The sequence below is a fragment of the Podarcis filfolensis genome, assembly GCF_964270895.1.
Source record: "Podarcis filfolensis genome assembly, chromosome: 10".
NCBI lineage: Eukaryota > Metazoa > Chordata > Lepidosauria > Squamata > Lacertidae > Podarcis > Podarcis filfolensis.
This window is the reverse complement of record NC_139612.1, coordinates 3,082,135-3,103,487: the sequence shown is the minus strand read 5'-3', so window position 1 is coordinate 3,103,487 and position 21,353 is coordinate 3,082,135. Positions and strand designations below refer to the sequence as shown.

General features: G+C 43.1%; 1 protein-coding gene across 1 annotated transcript in view; it reads left to right on the top strand.

Moving 5' to 3' along the window:
• The first annotated feature begins 2,357 nt into the window (after window positions 1–2,357).
• The window catches only part of GRM3 (glutamate metabotropic receptor 3), a 144,035-nt gene continuing 125,039 nt past the window's right edge, over window positions 2,358–21,353 (top strand). Inside the window, exon 1 of the mRNA XM_083575040.1 lies at window positions 2,358–2,482. The gene's annotated coding sequence lies outside the window, so the exon portion shown is untranslated. The remainder of the gene's footprint in view (window positions 2,483–21,353) is intronic.

Below are 21,353 nucleotides of genomic sequence, written 5' to 3'. Positions count from 1 at the left end.
CACCCCCCACTTTATAATGAAGATAAAGTCTCCAAAGCTTAGCATTAGCCTCTTGCATTCAAATTTCACATTCTAATTCATCAACTATGACAATATGATGAATGCATTTCACATTAATGGCCTGTTCTTTGACATCTGAAGAAGTAAAAAAATGTCTGGTGACAGAAGAACCACATGGATGCTATTCTTGTAGCCTCAGCCCAATAAAAAGCGTGCAAATAAGAAAGGCTCACTAACACCACACCACAAGGCTTCTCATTTTCTGTTTATGCTGACCAATTAATTCCTGTGTTTCTATGGGGAGAAAATGGGCTGGCATTGTTGCTACTTTTTAATCTATGGAGTTAGCTGCTCACCAGTCCATTGTTTAGACAATATAACCAATAATTTAATGCCGCAGTGATCAGTTATTTAGGAAGTTTATTTAGCATACGGTGAGATGGTCCACCTGCGCTTCAAGGCTGCATGAGGTCCTTTCCCTGTGTGGGTGGAGAGAACCCAGATGGAGAGAAGGATGGGATGGGATGGGTCAACTGGGAAGGAGGTAGGTTAAGAATTTACTTCTACATCACTTTCTTCCTTAGCCAGGCAAGCGACCACCTTTAAAATTAAACATGGAACCAAGGAAATTAATTCAAGCCCAGTATCCAAGAGGGACCCAGTGTTTATGGTAGATCTTGCTATAGGGCAGAGCTCAGCTTAACATGGTTGTTGAGGATGAACCACCAATTAAAAGGTCTGCCATGAGGAGCATCAGAACAAGGATTCACAGAAAGAGTGATAAAACATCAAAACAACATTCTTGCCAAAAAAGCTGAGAAACATCTTCATGTATGCGACAACGGCCGCGAGAGTTCTGGTAGCACAAGGATGGAAGACTGAAGAAACCCCAACTAAAGAATCATGGCAAGAAAAATTGATGGGCTATGCAGAACTGGCAAAACTGACATATAAACTACGGGACAAGGATAACTGCGACTTTAAGGATGAATGGGAACCCTTTACAAAGTATCTGAAGACGCAACAAAGTGAACTGGACTCCTTGGCAGGTTTTGAATAAACATTCACAAATTTTTTATTGATAAGAATCAGCTAAATAGTTTGAGGATCTATACAACTTTGTAACATGCAGAAAACAGCATTCTTAGAGAAACCAAAGACTGGAACTGAGGGAAGTCGGGGGGTGGGGTGGGGGTGGGTGGGTTTTGTGTGGGAGGGGGGAGGGAGGAAAAATGGGGGGGGGACAAGGATGATATGTTTTTGGATAATATGTCTTGTTATAATTTTGAATATATATTTTTTTAAAACCATCAAAAGAACATTCTTAAAACATAAGCATCCTTCGACATATATCAAGAAAGGTTACAGGTCATGAGAAGCACAACACACATGGCTCCATACCAGTATCTGCACCCCACAATTGCCTTGGGGTGCCACCAGTGCCCAGGCCATTTGGTCTCAGTTGTCACATTTCTAGCACTGTTCCCCTGGCAACAAGGCCTTCATCAGGCTGTTGACATTCCTTCCTTCATCTCATTCTCTGGCTTCTCCTTTCTTCCAGGAAGCTTCGAGGATAGCTGTTTCGACACTTTGGTGCCAACTCATGCGAAACTTAGAATAACATCCTGGAGGGCCATTTGTGCCACTTTCAGAGTTAGATAGGGTTTCTTGTTTATGGCCTAGAGAGCATAAGACTGTAAAATGCAGGCCCACAGGAACCTCACACAGAAATCAAACCTTTCCTTTCATGCATTCTATCTAAAATGTTAAATGCAATTAAAAGTGAAACACTGAAGCATTCTTAAAATAAAAAAATGAACCCCTGGGTCTCTAATTCCTATATCAGAAGGGGGCAAAATGGATGGATAAATGGAAGAAGAAAGGCAGGCATAAAGGTGGGGCAGGAAGTGCAGGAGGAGGCAGATGCAAAAGAGCAACTTGGTCCTCTGGATGCCAGTGTTGGAGAGAAAGCTCCGCTTTCTCATTTTCATCAAAGTGTTGATTAGTCCTTTAACACACACACACACACACACACACACACAGAGAGAGAGAGAGAGAGAGAGAGAGAGAGAGAGAGAGAGAGAGACTCTGAGGCCCTGAGAATGTGGAACAAATGTGGCTAATGTTTTTTTCATCTTCAATGCTAATTGCTAATAACAAATTGGCAATCCAAATTGGTGAGAGATTCTTCTCCGTCAGCTGGCACTGACAAGCAGTGAATGTAAACATTGATTGAAGAACACGGCTTTGTTTCTGGAGGGTTACAACTGGAGCAAAACTGGAAAGGATTCAAGCGAGCTGACAGTGTTTATTGTCACCGTTCATTGTTCTCAAGGCTCTCTCTGCCCCTCCTTTCATGGAAGGAGCACAATTTGTGGATCTGCTGGAATCACCAGGGAATTGGGCCTCTCAAAGGGAACTGTACAACCTGGAATGTGACTCCTATGATGACAGCGGCAAAGAGGATCCCTCTAAGCGAGCGGTATGTCATTTGATAAACATTATTGAACGTATGTGTCAAGGGTACATTTTCAAAGAAATGTTAACGCAGCACAAACTTTCGTAGCTTGCAGGGCCACTTCTCCAGATGAAAGGAGTGGAACTGCCTGCAGAAAGGAAGTCAAAACAATATGTGTGCTCCCAGGAACCCACATTTGCAAAGGGGCATCTGCCTTATTACAAATAAGATGGGAATGACAGGGCATGCTGATTTACGAAGGGTAGTGACAAGCTATCGGCCATTATAAAGCAACATGGAAGTGGTGTGAGCATTAAAAACAAATGTCTTTCCGTGCAGTAAGCATGGATTCACATCTCATCTGTGCCCATGCAACAGCTTCCTCCACAACTTTAAGCATGACAACCAGGGAGAAGAATTCATAGTCTTTCTTCAGGTGTCAGATCACACAGTCAGATTTCTGGATGTGTTCCTGCTCTGCCACCTCACTCTGGCGCAGTCGCTGGAATTGGTTCTTTTTTAAAAGGTCATTTGGAGGTTTCTTTCTTCAGTGAGGTTGAAATGTTTGCTCAGAGGGGTTTGTATTTCTGGATTTTTTAATGCCATTTCTATTCCTGTTCATATGTTTCTTTAAGTATAGCCTTGTTCTTTGTCCATTACTGACAGATATATTAGGCAAGATCTCATGTACAAAACCTATGCTGACTTGAAATGCAAGTGTCATGAGGATCTGCATTTAGTCGATGGCATTGGAATCTCCTATGACTAGACAGGTGCTCATGCAAACATTCCTCAGAAGTTGAGGAGGAGAACGGAGTTGCATTCGTCAACCATGTTTTCCCCACCCACCTACCAACGCTTGCACATAAAATGTGCACATTGGCCACACCACCTGCCACTCATGCATTTGGCCACTGTGTGAAGAGGCCCCACCCGCCTACATGAATGGGGAACCTGATTGGTCCAGAATCTCTGCTTCCTCTTCACACACTGGCTGAACGCACAGCCAGCAGGGGCTGGGGCAGTGTGCATGGTGAGAGGGGGGCATGGACGCAGGACACAACCCCATCGACATATGAAGGGTCTTCATATGACTATCTCTTATCTTGCTCAAATTTATAAAGGAGCTCAGCTGGCATATGGTCTCTTGCAGAGCTTGGCGCCCTGAAGTTTCTGTTGTTGTATGTGACTGCACCTATCATGGTTCTATTGCCAGTGCAATACTCAAAGGAGCAGCATTCAAAGATACAGCTTGCTGGCAAATAGAGCCCACAGGACAGACCACCTGTTCTTGACATGATATAAGAAATGACATGGAGGAATGCTTCAGTTTTCTTTCAGATCTTATTCTATTTGCATAATGCCTTGAGCATTATTCTGTCTATATAAAAGAAAAGAAGAAACTTCATTTGCCAGAGGAGTATATGGAGAATGATACATTGTGCTAAATAACCTCTGACTTTAAATGTGTTCTGTGTAAGTAGCAGAAGGAGATGGGATATAGCAGGGAGAATGGACTGTACCACTTGGTTCATAATGCCAAACTCTAGCAATCACACTCTCCTGATTCATTAGATGAAGGGAGATCATTCAGGCTTGTTCATGTAGCACTCAAGCCTGATGGACTGCTATGTCTGATATGGGTCTATGTCTCCACTTCATAGGGGTGCATTTCTTCCATCCCGTTATCGGTAATCTTTCCTAAAATGCAGTTTGGGCTTTGCTGATATTCTTCATCAGCCTAGGTCATGTTTCAATTACAGCCTTCTAGGGATAAATCCCCTTCGTTTTATGCGTTTTGTGATGGAGCCTTTTTCTAACATGAAATGTTACCCATGTGGTTAGGTCTTTTTATTGTTTTGCAATTGTTTCATAATGTCTGATATTGTAAACTGATGTTTGTGTATTTCATGATGTAATAGTAGGAATTATTATTAATGTTATTATTAGCCTGCCCTTTATTGTTAATGAGCAACAACAGGATGATATTTTTACATGTTTGTTCTCTTTTGTCCTACATCTGTCTCTAATGGCATCTCTAGGGGGCTGCAGAGAAGATTCATTCCTGCCCTTTCCCTCTGCCTTTGTCTACATTCAGCATGTCCACACATTCCATATTCACCTTACTAATAGAGAGAGGGCCTGTGCAACATCTTCCATAATCAAGTCATAGATCTAATTAATCCAATAATACTATAATTCAGGGATAATAATGCCTCTTGCCTGTACACAGCACTTATCCTTAACAATGAATGTGTGGTTTTTCACTTCTGGAATGGAAAGCCATGGATAAATGCAATGTCTCTAACCAGCCCCCTTCCTTCAGATGGTCTAGATGACATACACCGACAATGACATATGACTTTTGACATTCCAAGGGGAAGAGATGGAGCACTCTGACATGAGTCAGATGCTGCAAGGGAATAAAACCTTGCAAAGGTCAAGTTCCCCTTCAGAGTACAATGCCAACAACACAAAATCAAAAGGTTAGAGGAAAAATTAACCAAATATATTATTTGCCAGCTTGACACAAAGTAGCATTGCCCATTCTAAGCATTCAGGAGCTATTTTTTCCAGTCTGAGCTGTAGTGTTTTCTTTGATCAGTTGCATCCATTTGAAACATGCAACGACATGTATCAGGGATTCCCAGAAACAGTTCCTGAATTTACTATTTTCTTGTGTTCAAAGCACTTTTCGGTTTCATTGTCAGCTTAAAGTAATCCTGCCTTATTTGGAAATCCGTCTCTTTCAGTTTCATTATTATGAGCCTAAAGGTACCTATTTTCTAGGACAATATTATCATTCATATGCATTTCTAACATTTGCAAGCAACAGCCCATAACACATTTAGTTAAACCATATATATATGCAGCTTTATTTTCCCATAAAATTGAAAGTCAGCATTAGCATCACCACAAAGGCCATTCTGTGAAGCTTGTCATAAACCTGAATGGACGTGTAGTTGATAAAAAGAACCCAAGACTCCATTAGCATAATACTGAGCTGGCCCTGTTGAGTTCTGTCAGTTCAGGATAGCATTACTTTGAATGGGTAATTGTGAGGAGGTGAAAATGAAATAATATCAATGCTCCGTAAAATACAATGACTTTCTCTATAAAGCTAAATGATCAGCAGCCAGGCTTGACAATCCATAAAATGGGCAGGATGTCAGAGGAAAGAAGGGCAAATTCATCTCCTGTACAGCTTTGCCCAAATTCAAAAAGGTGTGTGTGTGTGTGTGTGTGTGTGTGAGAGAGAGAGAGAGAGAGAGAGAGCTTCCAATTGTTACACTTTTTTCTGTTAACACTGGGCCATTCTGCAGGAGGTATGGTATAGCGGCTTCTGTGGTGTAGAGACACAGAATGAAATCCCTTCTCAGCTATGAAGCTCAATGTTCATAATTAGCTTCCATACAACTACTTCTCTCATCACATGTTGAAGACAACACTTGAATCAAGGGACCCCACAGACAGTGTAGTCCTCTTCAAGGGTCTGTTTCCCGCAGCTTCTTCCTTCTTTGCTGATCCCTCATAGCTGAGTAAGATTGTCTTCCATGAACCCAGTTTTAACAGTGAGTAAGGGTTTACCAAGCATGCCTTCCTCTTAGCACATTTCTCCCTTTCGTCCTGAGTTAGAGGGTCTTCAAAGTCCATGACACCTTTGGTAAAGGCTGTTCTCCAATTGGAACGCTCGCAGGCCAATGTTTCCCAGTTGTAGGTGTTTATACTGACGCGCAGCACAAATTAATAATGCAGAGTTTTTAAGTGAAAGAATAAGAACTTTACTGAGTTAAAATAAACTTCTTCATAAACAACATGGTTCCAAACAGTTTGACTGAGATTCCATACTGACTCTAACTGAAATCTTACTGAGAACACAGAGAGAAAATGGCTGCTAAGTCACATGTCAGAGTGACTCCACAGTTAGCAGTTAGGCCTGAATAACTTTAGTAGGCCCAAATGATTGTGAAGTCCAAGCACTTCCCAGCCTGCTTTGCTGCTTCTGCTCTCATGTGTCTTTGTCACATGACATATACTACATTTGTTTAGATTTGCGTTGAGAGCGTCTTTAAGCCTCTTTTGTTGTCCATCGGCATTACGCTTTCCAATCTTAAATTGGGAATAGAGTAGTTGCATCTGAACAACATGACCAGTCCAACGAAGTTGATGTTGAAGAATCATCACTTTGACACTGGTGATCTTTGCTTTTTCCAGCACACTAACATTAGTTCATCCAAGTGATATGTATTTTTTTTTCAGAGAAACTGTTGATGGAATCTTTTGAAGAGTTGGGGATGGTGTTTATAAGTGGTCCATGTTTCACAAGCATACATTAAAGTTGGTAGTACAATAGCTTTGTAAACAAGCATTTTGGTTTCCCTGCGAATGTCCCAGTCATCAAAAACTCTGTGCTTCAACTGGGAGAAAGCTGCACTCAGGTAGAAAAAATGATTGACATTTTCCAATGTTACATCATTAAGTTGGCTTTGTGGCTCTGTGGAGGGGTTGTTTTGTGCTTGTTGGTGCAGCACTTTGGTTTTTTGGATATTGAGTGATAGGCCAAGCTTTCTGTAAGCTTCTGTGAAGATATTTAGGATGGTTTGGAGGTCATCATCTGAGTGTGCACACACTACGTTGCCATCAGCATATATGGTAACCTTACTCTTTGCTTTAAGCCTACTCAAATGGAAAAGCTTTCTTCTGTTTGATAAATATTATTTCTACCCCAGTGGGGAGTTTCCCTTCAACAATGTGTAGGATCACGGTGATGAAGTTGGGGCGATAACACATCCCTGTTTATCGCCTGATCCCATTGTGAATGGTTCATTTTGAGAGCCATTTTATCTGCAGTTGTTGCCATACTATCATGTAGGAGCCGAAGGATGTTCACAAATTTATCCGGGCAGCCGATTTTCAGAAGGACAGTCCACAGGGCATTACGATTTACAGTGTTGAAGGTCTTAGTCAGGTCAATGAACGCCATATACAGGGGTTGGTTTTGCTCTCTGCATTTTTCGTGAAGCTGTAGAGTAGTGAAAATCAAGTCCACTGACCCCCTAGAAGGGGCGGCAGCACTGTAGTCCTCTTCAAGGGTCTGTCCCCTGCACCAACAGGATTTCAATTGAAGGAAGAGAGTGGAAGTATGTTTGCTAGTTGGATCTCTGTCACATCCTTAGTTGCTGCTCCTACTAGCCCTTCATGTATTGAATCATAGAACAGAATAGTAGAATCATAGAACTGTAGAGTTCGAAGGGACCCCAAGGGTCATCTAGTCCAAACCCCTGCAATGCAGGAATCTCAGCTGAAGCATCCATGACAGATGGACATCCAACCTCTGTTTTAAAACCTCCAAGGACGGAGAGGGCAACACCTCCCAAGGGAGTCTGTTCTACTGTCAAACAGCTCTGACTCTCAGAAAGTTCTTCCTTAGTCTGATTCTCCTTTCTTGCCACTTGATGCCATTGCTTCAAATCCTATTGGAAGGGGAACATCTGGGTGCAAAGTTTGATCCCTGCAGTGGGCTTCTCACAGGGTTTAGACTCCATGCTTCCGCTTCCCCTCCAACAAACAGAAGGTGGTGGGCCTTAGGAGACTTGTGCTAAAGCCTCTGGGCAAGACTATAAGATAGAATAGAAAGTTCATGAATAATAATAATTTACTATTTATATGCTGCCCCTCAGACTGGGTTGTCCCAGCCACTCTGGGCGGCTCCCAACAAAAAAGAGTAAAAACACAATACAACATCTCACTTTAAAATTTTGCTGAACAGGACTGTCTTCAGATGTCTTTTAAAGATCCCATAGCTGTTTATCTGTTTGACATCTACAGGGCAGGCACCACTACCAAAAAGGCCCTCTGCCTGAACATTCCAACACACCTGGAAACAGAGAATGTTTGCTATAAATCTTCATTCATAATCTTCAGATCATTGCTATTCTCAGAATACTTAGATCAGAATCCTGAGACCAGTAGGTATAGGGTGGTATACAAATTAAACAAACAAACAAACAAACAAACAAACAAGTAAAAGATCACTCTTCCCCAACCTGGTCTTCTCTGGGTGTTGTTGGGTTACAGTTCCCATCAGTCCCAGCTAGAATGGACAATGGTCAGAGATGATTGGAATCATAGTCCAAAACACTGGCAAGCACTAGCTTGGGAGAAACTGCTTTAGATTTCCCAATAGCAAAACTGTTTAGTTTACAAGGCTTCCTAACAGTACTGGTGATGCCTGGAACTCTTTTTAGCCTTATGAAATTATGTAATACTACAGTTTCAAGATTTTGGAATTACATTTAGTTGACCTGTAGAGATTCAGCACTCATTTCTGATTTGCAGAATTGGGGGGTGGGGGTGGGATTGTTAGTATTATTCTTATTATAGAGTTTCAGAACAGACTTTAAAATGGCCTTAATGTGTTCCCCGCAGGGAGAAAGGGTAGAGGTTGCATCACAATATAGTTTCTTGGAAATGGCAGAAGATGGATGGAGAGAGGTGAAAAAATTGATGACTTCGGGAGGGGGAGTGGATTGAATGATTGATGAGGAGGCCAGAGAGGATTTTACATATTGCTGACTAAGGCTGAAAAACTTCAAATAAATCTCTCCTTAAGTTGTTGCTTTGTGCTTGGCTGACTGAAATGCAGCGGGTCCAGTTCTTACAGTCCCTCCTGGAAGTGTGATTCTCCACCTAAAGTCTATAAGAGGGATTCCTGCGAGGATTATATTGAGCTGGATCCAATCAAGTACTTGAGAAATTAATAGGTGTATAATTACAAAATCCATCACTATTTATACATCTAAATTGAATTGTGTTTGAAGACTTGATTGAGGCCTGTTCTCTATAGCAGCAGTCTGGAATGGAAACGCAGTGGTAGAGCACAGTGTGCGATTTAAGGCTGTAGGTGCAGAAAATGAGCACAGCCAGGAGTAGGATGGGCAATAAGCTCTCTCGCTGATATGCCTGGTTTCTTTTACTTGCAGAAAGTGTTCCTTTGCTAATGTGGAGAAGCATTTAAAAAGTTCACCCCCACCAGGAATCTGCTTGCTTGGGATTCTACCACCTCATTCTGCTGCCTCCGCTGGGCTAAGTATCTTATGATGTGGTGGATTGCTGGCATAAGACTCTAAGCCTGGATCAGCCAGAGATAGGCTGGCCTAACTCACCCATCCTGGCTCAGCTGGGGCTCAGAACGTAGGCCACTACAAGTCCCAAAGGTGGAGCATAAGGGCCAGGATCATGCAGGAGAAACTAGCACTGGATCCTAAGCCTGTTCAGCTTGGTCACATCCTTTGGCAACCTGACATAAGCTGGAAAAAGGAGTGGCATAACTCAAATTACACAATGAAAGACAATGGGGAGAACCCAGTCCTCAGAACTGGAGTCCAGGCTCATCTGGCAATCCTGTCCACACAGCTATAAAACATCAACTGTCAACTCTGTCTCTCATTTATTCATGGGTTACATTAGCTAGGGAGGCTACATTCCTATGGGATAACCAGCCTCATATAAGCAACATGCTTGTCTAATTAATGCATGAAGGAGTTAATACCATAGAGTAAGCTGTCCTGCCAGGCTTAGCCTAGGTCACTTCCCCTTACCTTGGGAGGAAATGGGTACAGTAATTAATTCTCTGTTCACCTTCAGTCTACCTGAGAAGCTCAGTGCGTGAAAAGATTTGAGCTGGTTGCTCCAGCAAAGGCTGCTTGGCTCTCACAACCCACTCTTGAGTTCCTATACCAGTAATTTAGGAACTTGCACTAAGCTAAGTTTTACTTTTCTAAAGCACATGAATCTGACCTTCAGAGAGCTTGTAAGTAAACTCTTCTTTAACTTGCCAAACATGTAGTCTTTTTCCTATGCTGGGGGAAGAGGGAAGCTTCGGAAAGGAATATTTTATGGGGGCAATTTGGATCTCACTTTAAAGAGCACCTTTTAAGTTTTTACTGCCTCTATTTCCATGCTTTGCTTTGCTGCATATTTTGTTAAATCTCTGCTGGAGTTCTCTCACCAAAGAGTACTTACCCCAAACTTGGATCTTACATTCCAGGAATTCTCCTTTCCACTGCTAGGAATCCCTAATCTCCGCCTCTGGCCCAAAACTCGAAGAAACCCCCAATGTGGGACAGACAATACCAACAGGAATCACAGAATCATAGAATTGTAGAGTTGGAAGGGACCACAAGAGTCATTTAGTCCAACCGCCTGCAATGCAGGAATCTGCTGCCCAACATGGGGCTCAAACCCACAACCCCGAGATTAACAGTCTCGTGCTGGACTGACTGAGCTATCCAGGAGTGAGGGAGGATCTTTCCAGATGGAGAACAAAGAAGCAAACAGCCTCCTGAAACCTGGGGAACCAAGTAGCAGCCTGGGAAAAGAGAATGCAGCCCCTCTGCTACAACCTTCTCCAAGGCCTGGGTTTGCGGTGGTGTGTGTGTGTGGCTTGGCAAGGGGACAGTGAGCAGGGACACTGCGTCTTGTGATGGGGAGGGGGAATGTGCTCCTCCTGCTTCAAACTTCTTCTGGTCCAGGGAGACAGTGGAGCAGGAGAGGAGGGGGCAGGAGAAGGAGGAGATGTGGAAGCCCATGACTCTCCACCAGCCGGATATTTCTCTCTCTCTCTCTCTCTCCTCCTGCTCTTCAGTCTTCACTCCTGCATCTTCTCCTGCTTCTGACTCAGGTCTCCCGGCTGTTCCAGGCTCCTTCAGATCATGGATCCGTTCTTTCCTTCTACCAGTGCCCACACTTCCATATCTAGCCACTACACCTCAGTGTCCCTGACATGCACACACCGCAGAGCTTCCCCCAAGTGACATGATTCTCTGTTGCATCTGGCAAGCAGAAGTAGCTGCTGGTCATGAGTAGGAGGAAGCTGCCCTTTGGAATGGGGACTGGCTGGGCTAGGCTGGATCTACACTGATATTAAAAGATGCTAAGAAAAAAACCCGTTATATAGCTCTCAATGGAATTTCCCGTTGCCTGCTATACAGTGCCCCCTGGTGTCACATTTTTATAACGCATTTATAACATTATAATTCGCCAGTGTAGATTAGTCCCTGGTCTCTCACACTGCTGGCTGCTGCTCTAAAGTTCAACAGGACATGTGAGAACTCCACAAGTCCTTCCATGTGCCAGAGACTCAAGAGCAGGAAAGGGTCCATCACAAATAATGGAGCCAAAATAAAATTTGTGGGCTCCTCCAAGTAATTCCTGCATTGCAGGGGACTGGACTGGATGATCCTGAGGGTCCCCTCCAACTCTATGATTCTATGATTCCCGTGGCACCTTCATTAAGAACAGAAGTGGAATGGAGTACCTAGTATTCTGTTTCAATTGCAAAATACCTAGTCATTTGTTTCTGGGAATCAATATCACCTCTTAGGTATAATAGCTTCGGCAGAGTCATTTCTGCCAAATAACTGCGTCCAAGAGAAAAGGGCCAGCAGGGAATGCAGAAAGGGATTCCATGCACTTATTGTTTTCTTTGTCGCTCCTCTCATGTTTAGCAGAGCCCATTCCATAAAATGAGGCCATACTGCCACAAGGAGGGCCAAATTCTGGCTCGACTCACTTAGTCTGGTGCTTCTCCCATTACCCCAGCAAGGCAAGACAGAGTCGAGTTGCAGTGCCCCCCCCACCTCCAGGGGGCAGTACAAAAGGGGCTCTATTTTGCACACCTCATATTGCGTCCAGTGTTTTACCAGACTATTCCCTTGCAGTGCTTTCTCCCATACCCATTGAAGAGCTACCTTTCTTCTTTCCTTCTAACCCGTAGAAGGAATAAACCTCATCCTCTTATTTTAAAAAATGCAACAACCAAATCCAGACAGTCAGTCCTAAGCATCTCTTTCATTCCCTTTTCATCTCAGGCACTTCTTCTCGGGTACCACCTCCTCAAAAACAAACAAACAAACAAACAAACAACCTATAACTGTCCTAGGCTCATAAGTGAGGGACAAACATTCATTTTTTAAAGAAATCTGCAAATTAACACATGACTTACTACACATAATACAAATGATAAAGAAGCATAGATTTATGCATTTCCAGACACTTACTTGGGCAATGCAGATAGGAGCAATCACTTATTGTACTTTCTGCATTATGGATCTCTTCATATTCTACATATATTCTTTTAAAAAAGCAACCTTTCCTTTGCATAATAATGATAATAATAATAATAATAATAATAATAATAATAATAATAATAATATATTATTTATACCCCGCCCATCTGGCTGAGTTTCCCCAGCCACTCTGTGCGGCTTCCAATCAAGTGTTAAAAACAATACAGCATTAAATATTAAAAACTTCCCTAAACAGGGCTGCCTTCAGATGTCTTTTAAATATAAGATAGCTGCTTATTTCCTTCACATCTGAAGGGAGGGAGTTCCACAGTGTGGGCACCACTACCGAGAAGGTCCTCTGTCTGGCTCCCTGCAACGTCACTTCAAATCACATTTCTTTCTTAACAGGGAAGAGAATTTGTATTTGACTTTGCATTCCCAACACTCACCAGGGCGGTTGGGATTCCCCTCATGGAGACAGAAATTTGTGTTCCATTCCCCACAAAAATGAAATGAGCCAAGAGAAAACGCAGGTTCAATTTTGTGTGATCATCACTGTTCAGTGCTCTGCTGGAGAATGAAATCAAGTTGATAACCATTCCCTCATAGGGAGAGGCATGTAGCAGCTAGCGAGACACCTTGGGTCAGTTCAGAATTTGATGTGGGTTCCTGCACTTTCTCTTCCTTCCCCACCCATTCAGATCTGCTAGTTGATCAATTCTGCACATGATCTGTTCCTGGTTTGCAACTCCGGTTGGGAAGGCAAGGGAGTGGCCTTCTGCTGGTGCAGCAGGACTTCTTCTCCTCCCCACCCTGCAGCCCCAGCTCCACTCATCCCCAAAACTCTGCTGCAGGGGGGCGAGGACATGGGAGCAGATTGGGGGAGAGCACGCAGGTGGAGAGGAAAAGGAAGTCTACTCAAAGTTTACATTCAGACATACTTAATTTTATTTGTATACCACCTTCCCACAGTTCAAACTGTGCTCAAGCTGGCTTACAACATGAAAAAATACGTAACCACAACATAACAAAAGTAGTCATAATAAATAAAATATTGAAAAAACTGAACAATTTCCACATAAATCACAACAAAATCTTTAAAAAGCAGCAACCTCCACCAAGCAGCCCCCCCCAGCAACACCCTAGATCCCAACGCACAACACTGGATATCACCTAAAGCAGAGCTTTCCAAACTTTACATGTTGGTGACACATTTTAGACATGCATCGTTTTGTGACACAGTAATTCAGTTTTACTAGCAAACCGGAGGTTAAACTAACCCTTTCCCAGCCCTGGAAGGCGCATAGGGAGCATTCACATGACACACCGACACACTGCAACCGACACACTAATGTGTTGCTACACACAGTTTGGAAAGCTCAGACCTAAAGTATGCCAGTTCAGATGCAAGAGTGAACAGTGGCCTATTCAGGTGTTAGGATTCCTCCTCGGCTGTAGAATGAAGGCACAGATGGGGGGCAGCAGTAGACTCTGGCCCCCCCCCATTGACACATCGAAAAGGACATCTGCCTAGGCATCCACATGTATTATTATTATTATTATTATTATTATTATTATTATTATTATTTGATTATTTTATTTATAGCATAAAATTACAAAAGGAAAACACAAAATACCCGTCATTGTCATTATTCTTATTCTTAATATACATTGCTATCATTTTGTTACAACACATCTGCTTTCAAACTCAAACACAATACTGATGCCTGGTTCTCTGAAACAGAAACTGGCGTGGGCTCCACCACACCGGAAGCCCTGAAAATAATTTCCATAAGCGGTCAGGAGAAACGGGAGAGCAGAGCTGCATCTTCACGAGTTCTGTCTTTTGGTGACAGAAGAGAGGTAAGATATAAATGTAAGCAAATAATAATAATAATAATAATAATAATAATAATAAAAAAAAACTTGCAGCAGGAGCAACAACATCTCCTGAGGAAAGAAGGAAGGATAGTTATTACTGCCATTGTTGATGGTGAGCCCCACCCCTGAGAAAATGTCGGCAAATGTCTATTCCTGCTGGAGAAATTAAGAGAAATTTAAGATTTGACCACAACACAAAGCTGCTGGATGAGGCCAATGGTCCAACTACTTCAGCATCAACAACAACAACAACAACAACAATTTATTTATACCCCATCCATCTGGCTGGGTTTCCCCAGCCACTCTGGGCGGCTTCCAACAAAATGTTAAAATACAATAGTGCTTCAGATATTAAAAGCTTCCCTAAACATCTTGTTCTCACAGTGGGAAACTGCGAGAGAGATTTGGGGGATTCAAGGATGGAGGCTCACACCAAATCCCCAACTGGTCAGGCTTTATTCAGGAATCCAGGATGAAGTTCAAAGACTCTGCTTTCCATTACGACACACTCTATATTGAAAAAATGTGCGTCATCTTGGCTGTTTCACCATCACCATCCCCCTTTGGCCAGCTCATTGTTTCACCATCTCTTCATCTGACTATGGTCCTTGAAAGCACAACCCATTTCTGTTGTATCTATTAGAGCCCTCCTTGTTCCTTACACAGAGTTGTTTCTCACTCTAACGTTCAGTCTTAACTGGTTCTTACCAATTCTGTGGTCAGGCTGCACTCTTGTGCATGTGGCACTGGCCTCACGGATAATGTGTTTTGCAGAAATTCGACATCTGCACTTGCAAGTGGGGCCCAAACCCAAGAGCACTCTTTCTCCTGTGGCTTCCAGCAGCTTGTATGCAGAAGCATTACTGCCTCCAACAGGGGACGCAAAGCTGCTACTAGTAATCACTGTTAGCTTTATCCTCCACAAATTTGTCCAGTCCTCATTTAAAGCCACCCAGGTTGGTGGTCATCTCTACCGGGCCTTCTAGGTAGTGGTGCCCTCCCTGTGGAACACCCTCCCATCAGATGTCAAAGAGAACAACAACTACCAGACTTTTAGAAGACATCTGAAGGCAGCCCTGTTCAGGGAAACTTTTAATATCTGAAGGATTGTTTTTTAATATTGTGTTGGAAGCCGCACAGAGTGGCTGGGGAAACCCAGCCAGATGGGCGGAGTATAAATAATAAATTATTATTATTATTATTATTATTATTATTATTATTATTATTATTATTACCGCCAGTGGGAGCAAAGCCCAGAGTCCTTTCTTTTATCTGTTCTGACTCTTCCAACATTTGACTTCATTGGATGTCCATCAGTTCTAGCATATGAGAGAGGGAGGAAAAACTCTTCTCTCTCCACTTTCTCCATGCCAGGCATAATTTTATAAACTTCTGTAAATATCCCACCCCTCAATTTCACTGTCCACAAGGAGGGTAGAGACTTTCAAGAGACTATCTGCACACAGCTTTAGCCCATTGTGAGTGATACTGGATATCACGACAGAAAGGAAGCTACAGATGCTATTTCAGGCAGCCTTGCAGTATATTCTTCTATGTATATTACTGTTGGGTATGCAGGCATCAAGCTACTGATTTGTAAAGTAGCAGAGATTGTTCATTTTGAAGTCTGATCTCCTCTCAGAGCTGCTGGTCTGCCTATCCTTCAAAAGTGCCAGTTCTAGCATTTGCACAGGTGTGGGAGGGAGGGAGTTGAAATGAAAACCTGGTCTGTCGAGGCAGCAGAATAAATTGTACCACTTCAGACTTTAAGTGAAGGATCATATTTTTAAACCCTCCACTACATTGCAAGCAAGCAAGCCAGCCAGCAAGCAAGCCACCTTTGCAATAAGAAAGCTAGTACAGCATGAAGCTGGGCCCCAAATTCTTTTCCTAAGGTGGTAGCTTTCTATCCCCTCCTTGCAGGGATTGTTACAAAAATGGCTGCCATGTCTCTTCTGAAGTTCACTCTTGTGTACATAAGCAAGAACCTCTCTTCCTCACTCATGTTCTCCTCTGATTAGCAGCGGCCCAGAGTTCTCCTGTGGGTGTTCAGCTCCCACTGCCATCAGGAAGGAAGGAAGGAAACACAGAAATGAAATACCATAAGCCAAGAGAAAGCACAGATCCACTTCTGCAACATCACAGTAAAATGTGTTGCCTTATCGGGAGAGATACATTATAGTAGCTGGGCTATTTCCACATTAATCACCTCACCATATTGCTGTGTCTTATCATTCCAGCTAGAAAGAAAGTTAGAGAAATGAGTCTTTTCCTTTTCAAAAGCCGTATAACTTTCTTACTGTTTGAGGACTGGGAGAGGCGGCAAGAACTCAAATTGTTGCATAAAGAAGGCAAATAACTTGAGTTTTATGCTTGTCTGCCATGTCTGTAAATTGAACCTTATGCGAATTAGATGGAGTTCTAATTATTATTACTACTTCAATTTATTAGTTGTTTGTTACCTAAAGATTATTGTAAGAATTGGTTATAATAAAAACCATACTAAAATCCATAAAACCCAGGAAAGTAGGAGCAAAAAAACTTAGGCAGGATAAATTCTCATCCAGAATATTTTAAATTATAATACACAATTATTAAAATAAAACTTGAGGCCCTCTCTGGAGGACATCTTATTATCGTAAACATGGTGCCTCAACAGTAGCTGGAACACAATCCTGGAAAAAGAAAGAGAATTCTCTGGGGCATAAGAGATGACTGTACATCAAAACCAGTGCAAATTCAAAACCAAGTTGAATACTGAAGCCTAGTTAATGTACTGTTGTCCTGCACAATCTGCACACATGGTTGTAAGGTTGATCTGACTGTAACATCAGCCACCCCATTGATCACCAGAGTTGACTTGGCTGGCTGACTGCACTGCATGTGCATCCCTCCTGAAGCTGGACAGAAGAGAATGACCATCCCAGATAGAAGGAATGTCCTGTTCTCTGGCCCCGGGCGTAAAAGAGCTACACGCCCCCACCTCACACCAAGCAACCCAACTGCGTAATTGCCTGAATGTTTGTTGGTGTGCCACCATGAGAGCCTGCAGAAATAATTTGGGGTGTGGGGATAAAAGGTCTTATAGGTTGTTGTCGTGACTATTTTTTTTTAGTTTTTATACAACTGAATTCCACACACCATTGCACGATACAAAAGAGAAGCAACAAGAAACAATGATGGGCTGTGCCTGTTGGTGGTTTACTGTACTGTATGGGATTATGCATTTCAGAACAAAGAAATTGCTTTGTCCATTTAACATAACAGAGTAAGACTCCATAAAGACACACAGCTTTGATTTGTCAATTGAATAACAATACTGTGGGATTCCAAATCAATGTTAAAAACCTGAAGGCACACAAAGGTGGGAAATGACACTGAGCAGTGGACAGCAACACCGTTGATGCTTTTGCAAACAAGGAGTGAAGGATGAGCAAATCTGTTTAGCAAAACAGGGCTTTTATAGGAACTTGCACACAAAGCCTCTCATTTGAACTTAATGTTCTAAATATTTTATTTAGAATGGTTGGCTAAGCCCCAGGAAAAATTATAACAACCAAGCAATATCTGAACAGTATATAATTGTTCTTCTTTTGGTAAGAGTTTCCCCCCAAGATGCAATTGACCCAGTTGACTCCCATTTAGTTAAAGCTAACAAAGTAGGATGCTTCTTTGTCACCCTGCATCTGATATCTGTGTTGGCAACCAATAATTCAAGGCACAAATGCATTGTCAGTTATCTCCTTAGGGAGTAGATAACAGCTCCCTGCTGGAAACAAAACCGTTGAATTTTTAATATCTCTACCTATAGATGACCCAAACGGGTAGTGAGATGGCATTAGAAATGGTAGTTTATGGAAGGGGAAAATGAAAACAAACATTTCTGTTAAATGCATGCATGAACACACGTGGATCTATTCTGCAGCGCCTTCAGTACTTGCAATGCTCTGCCCACCTTCCCCTTCAGCTACAAGGAGAAGCAGAAGGTCCTCAGGACAGCACTTTGTGGTCCCATTTGCGCTGCTGCCGAGGAGGGATGGGGCTCCAGGAGAGGCTGAAGGGGGAGTCAAAAGGGTTGTGTGGGTCAAATTGACCCCAGGAGCCACCAATTCCCCACCTCTAGCCTGGAGGCAGAGATCCAATATTTTCCAGAGCTGACATTTTTACAGCTGCTTACTGCTTTTATTTTAAATCATTTGTAATAAACACCTCTCGCAGCTTGCAATTTCGAGGAATTTATCTTCCATTTAAAAAGCTTTCTTATGGCTTCTCTGTTTTCTATATATCACCTTTAATTGGGAACACAGGAATAGTGTCAAGCTTATTTTGGCAAAGCAAAGGGAATCATTCAAGTATTCAACATGATCCCTGAGAGCTAGAACTGCAATTAGAAAAGGCTATTATGAAGCAGAAAATTGTGAGCTACCATCCTTTACACAGCTTCCTGGGAATTTAGGCAGTGGGATTTCCTTGGGAGTAGGCTGATTGAGATCAATGGCAGATAGCACACGGCAGACGGTTCTTTATTTCTTAGAGCAATAAGCCATGAGAAGAAAATAACAGCTAAAAACAATGAAATATGAGAAATTCCAGGAGCACAGGGTTGGTTTCCTTTGGAAGGGCATTGCTGGAGGCCTGTTGATATTTTGCAATATTTGTGTCTATTTACAGATATGCAGGTGAAACCAAAGTGGAGCCTGAGCTTAAAAACGGTTGTCGTTGATGTAGTACTTCTCTACTGTCAAAACTACAGTTCCAACCCTCTTTGGGATAAGAATTTACATATCAGTTGATTCATCTTGAAACTTTCAATGGTTGTTCATCAGCCATTCGTTTCCTGATGTTACAGGAGTCTTTTCCAATGCCAAGAATTAGCTTGGAGGGATGAAAATTATCCTCAACGTACTCTAACCAAGCACTCAAAGGATCTGGCCTATTGACACATCTTGTGATTTGATTGATACTATCCAATGTCCAGGATCGATAAATCTGGGCATAAATTCAGCTCCTCTAAAGATGGCCTGTGAAGCAGTTCACCAGAATCTGTTCCCATGGAACATTTTATTGAATTGATCATTGACATTTTATTGTATGGTTAAGGTTTTGTTGTTTTTATCCCATAAATGGCCTTGTAAATTTTACATTGGAGCTATTATATACTTATTATATAATAATAATAATAATAATAATAATAATAATAATAATAATTAAAAATAATAATAATTAATAATAATAATAAATTATTATTTATACCCCGCCCATCTGGCTGGGCTTCCCCAGCCACTCTGGGTGGCTTCCAAAAGAATATGAAAATACTGTGATACATCAAACATTAAAAGCTTCCCTAAACAGGGCTGCCTTCAGATGTCTTCTAAAAGTCTGGTAGTTGTTGTTCTCTTTGACATCTGGTGGTAGGGCGTTCCACAGGGAGGGCGCCACTACCGAGAAGGCCCTCTGCCTGGTTCCCTGTAACTTGGCTTCTCGCAGCGAGGGAACCGCCAGAAGGCCCTCGGTGCTGGACCTCAGTGTCCGGGTAGAACGATGGGGGAGGAGACGCTCCTTCAGGTATACTGGTCCGAGGCCGTTTAGGGCTTTAAAGGTCAGCACCAACACTTTTAATTGTGCTCGGAAACGTACTGGGAGCCAATGTAGGTCTTTCAAGACCGGTGTTATATGGTCTCGGCGGCCGCTCCCAGTCACCAGTCTGGCTGCTGAGTTCTGGATTAGTTGTAGTTTCCGGGTCACCTTCAAAGGTAGCCCCACGTAGAGCACATTGCAGTAGTCCAAGCGGGAGATAACCAGAGCATGCACCACTCTGGTGAGGCAGTCCGCAGGCAGATAGGGTCTCAGCCTGCGTACCAGATGGAGCTGGTACACAGCTGCCCTGGACACGGATTTAACCTGTGCCTCCATGGACAGCTGTGAGTCCAAAATGACTCCCAGGCTGTGCACCTGGTCCTTCAGGGGCACGGTTACCCCATTCAGGACCAGGGAATCCTCCACACCTGCCCGCCTCCTGTCCCCCAGAAACAGTACTTCTGTCTTGTCAGGATTCAATCTCAATCTGTTAGCTGCCATCCATCCTCCAACCGCCTCCAGACACTCACACAGGACCGTCACCGCCTTCACTGGTTCTGATTTGAAAGAGAAGTAGAGCTGGGTATCATCCGCATACTGATGAACACCCAGCCCAAACCCCCTGATGATCTCTCCCAGTGGCTGCATGTAGATGTTGAAAAGCATGGGGGAGAGGACAGAATCCTGAGGCACCCCACAAGTGAGAGCCCAGGGGTCTGAACACTCATCCCCCACCACCACTTTCTGAACACGGCCCAGGAGGAAGGAGCGGAACCACTGTATGACAGTGCCCCCAGCTCCCAGCCCCTCAAGATGGTCCAGAAGGATGTTATGGTCGATGGTATCAAACGCCGCTGAGAGATCCAGCAGAACTAGGAAACAGCTCTCACCTTTGTCCCTAGCCCACCGGAGATCATCAACCAGTGCGACCAAGGCAGTTTCAGTCCCATGATGAGGCCTGAATCCCGACTGGAAGGGATCCAAATGGTCCGCTTCTTCCAGGTGTGCCTGGAGTTGTTCAGCAACCACTCACTCAATCACCTTGCCCAATAATGGAAGATTTGAGACTGGGCGATAGTTGGCCATTGTGGCCGCATCTAAAAATGGTTTTTTAAGCGGTTTAATAACCGCCTCTTTCAGCGAGTCTGAGCGGGTTTCAGAGGGATCACAGAGGGAAGCATTCACCACCCCACGAAGCCCATCGCCCAGCCCTTCCCGGCTAGCTTTTATAAGCCAGGATGGGCAAGGATCAAGGAGACAGGTGGTTGGTTTCACTCGTCCAAGCAGCCTGTCCACATCCTTGGAGGTAACAGATTGGAATTGATCCCACGCAATTTGACTAGACAGGACTCTAGCACTCTCCCACC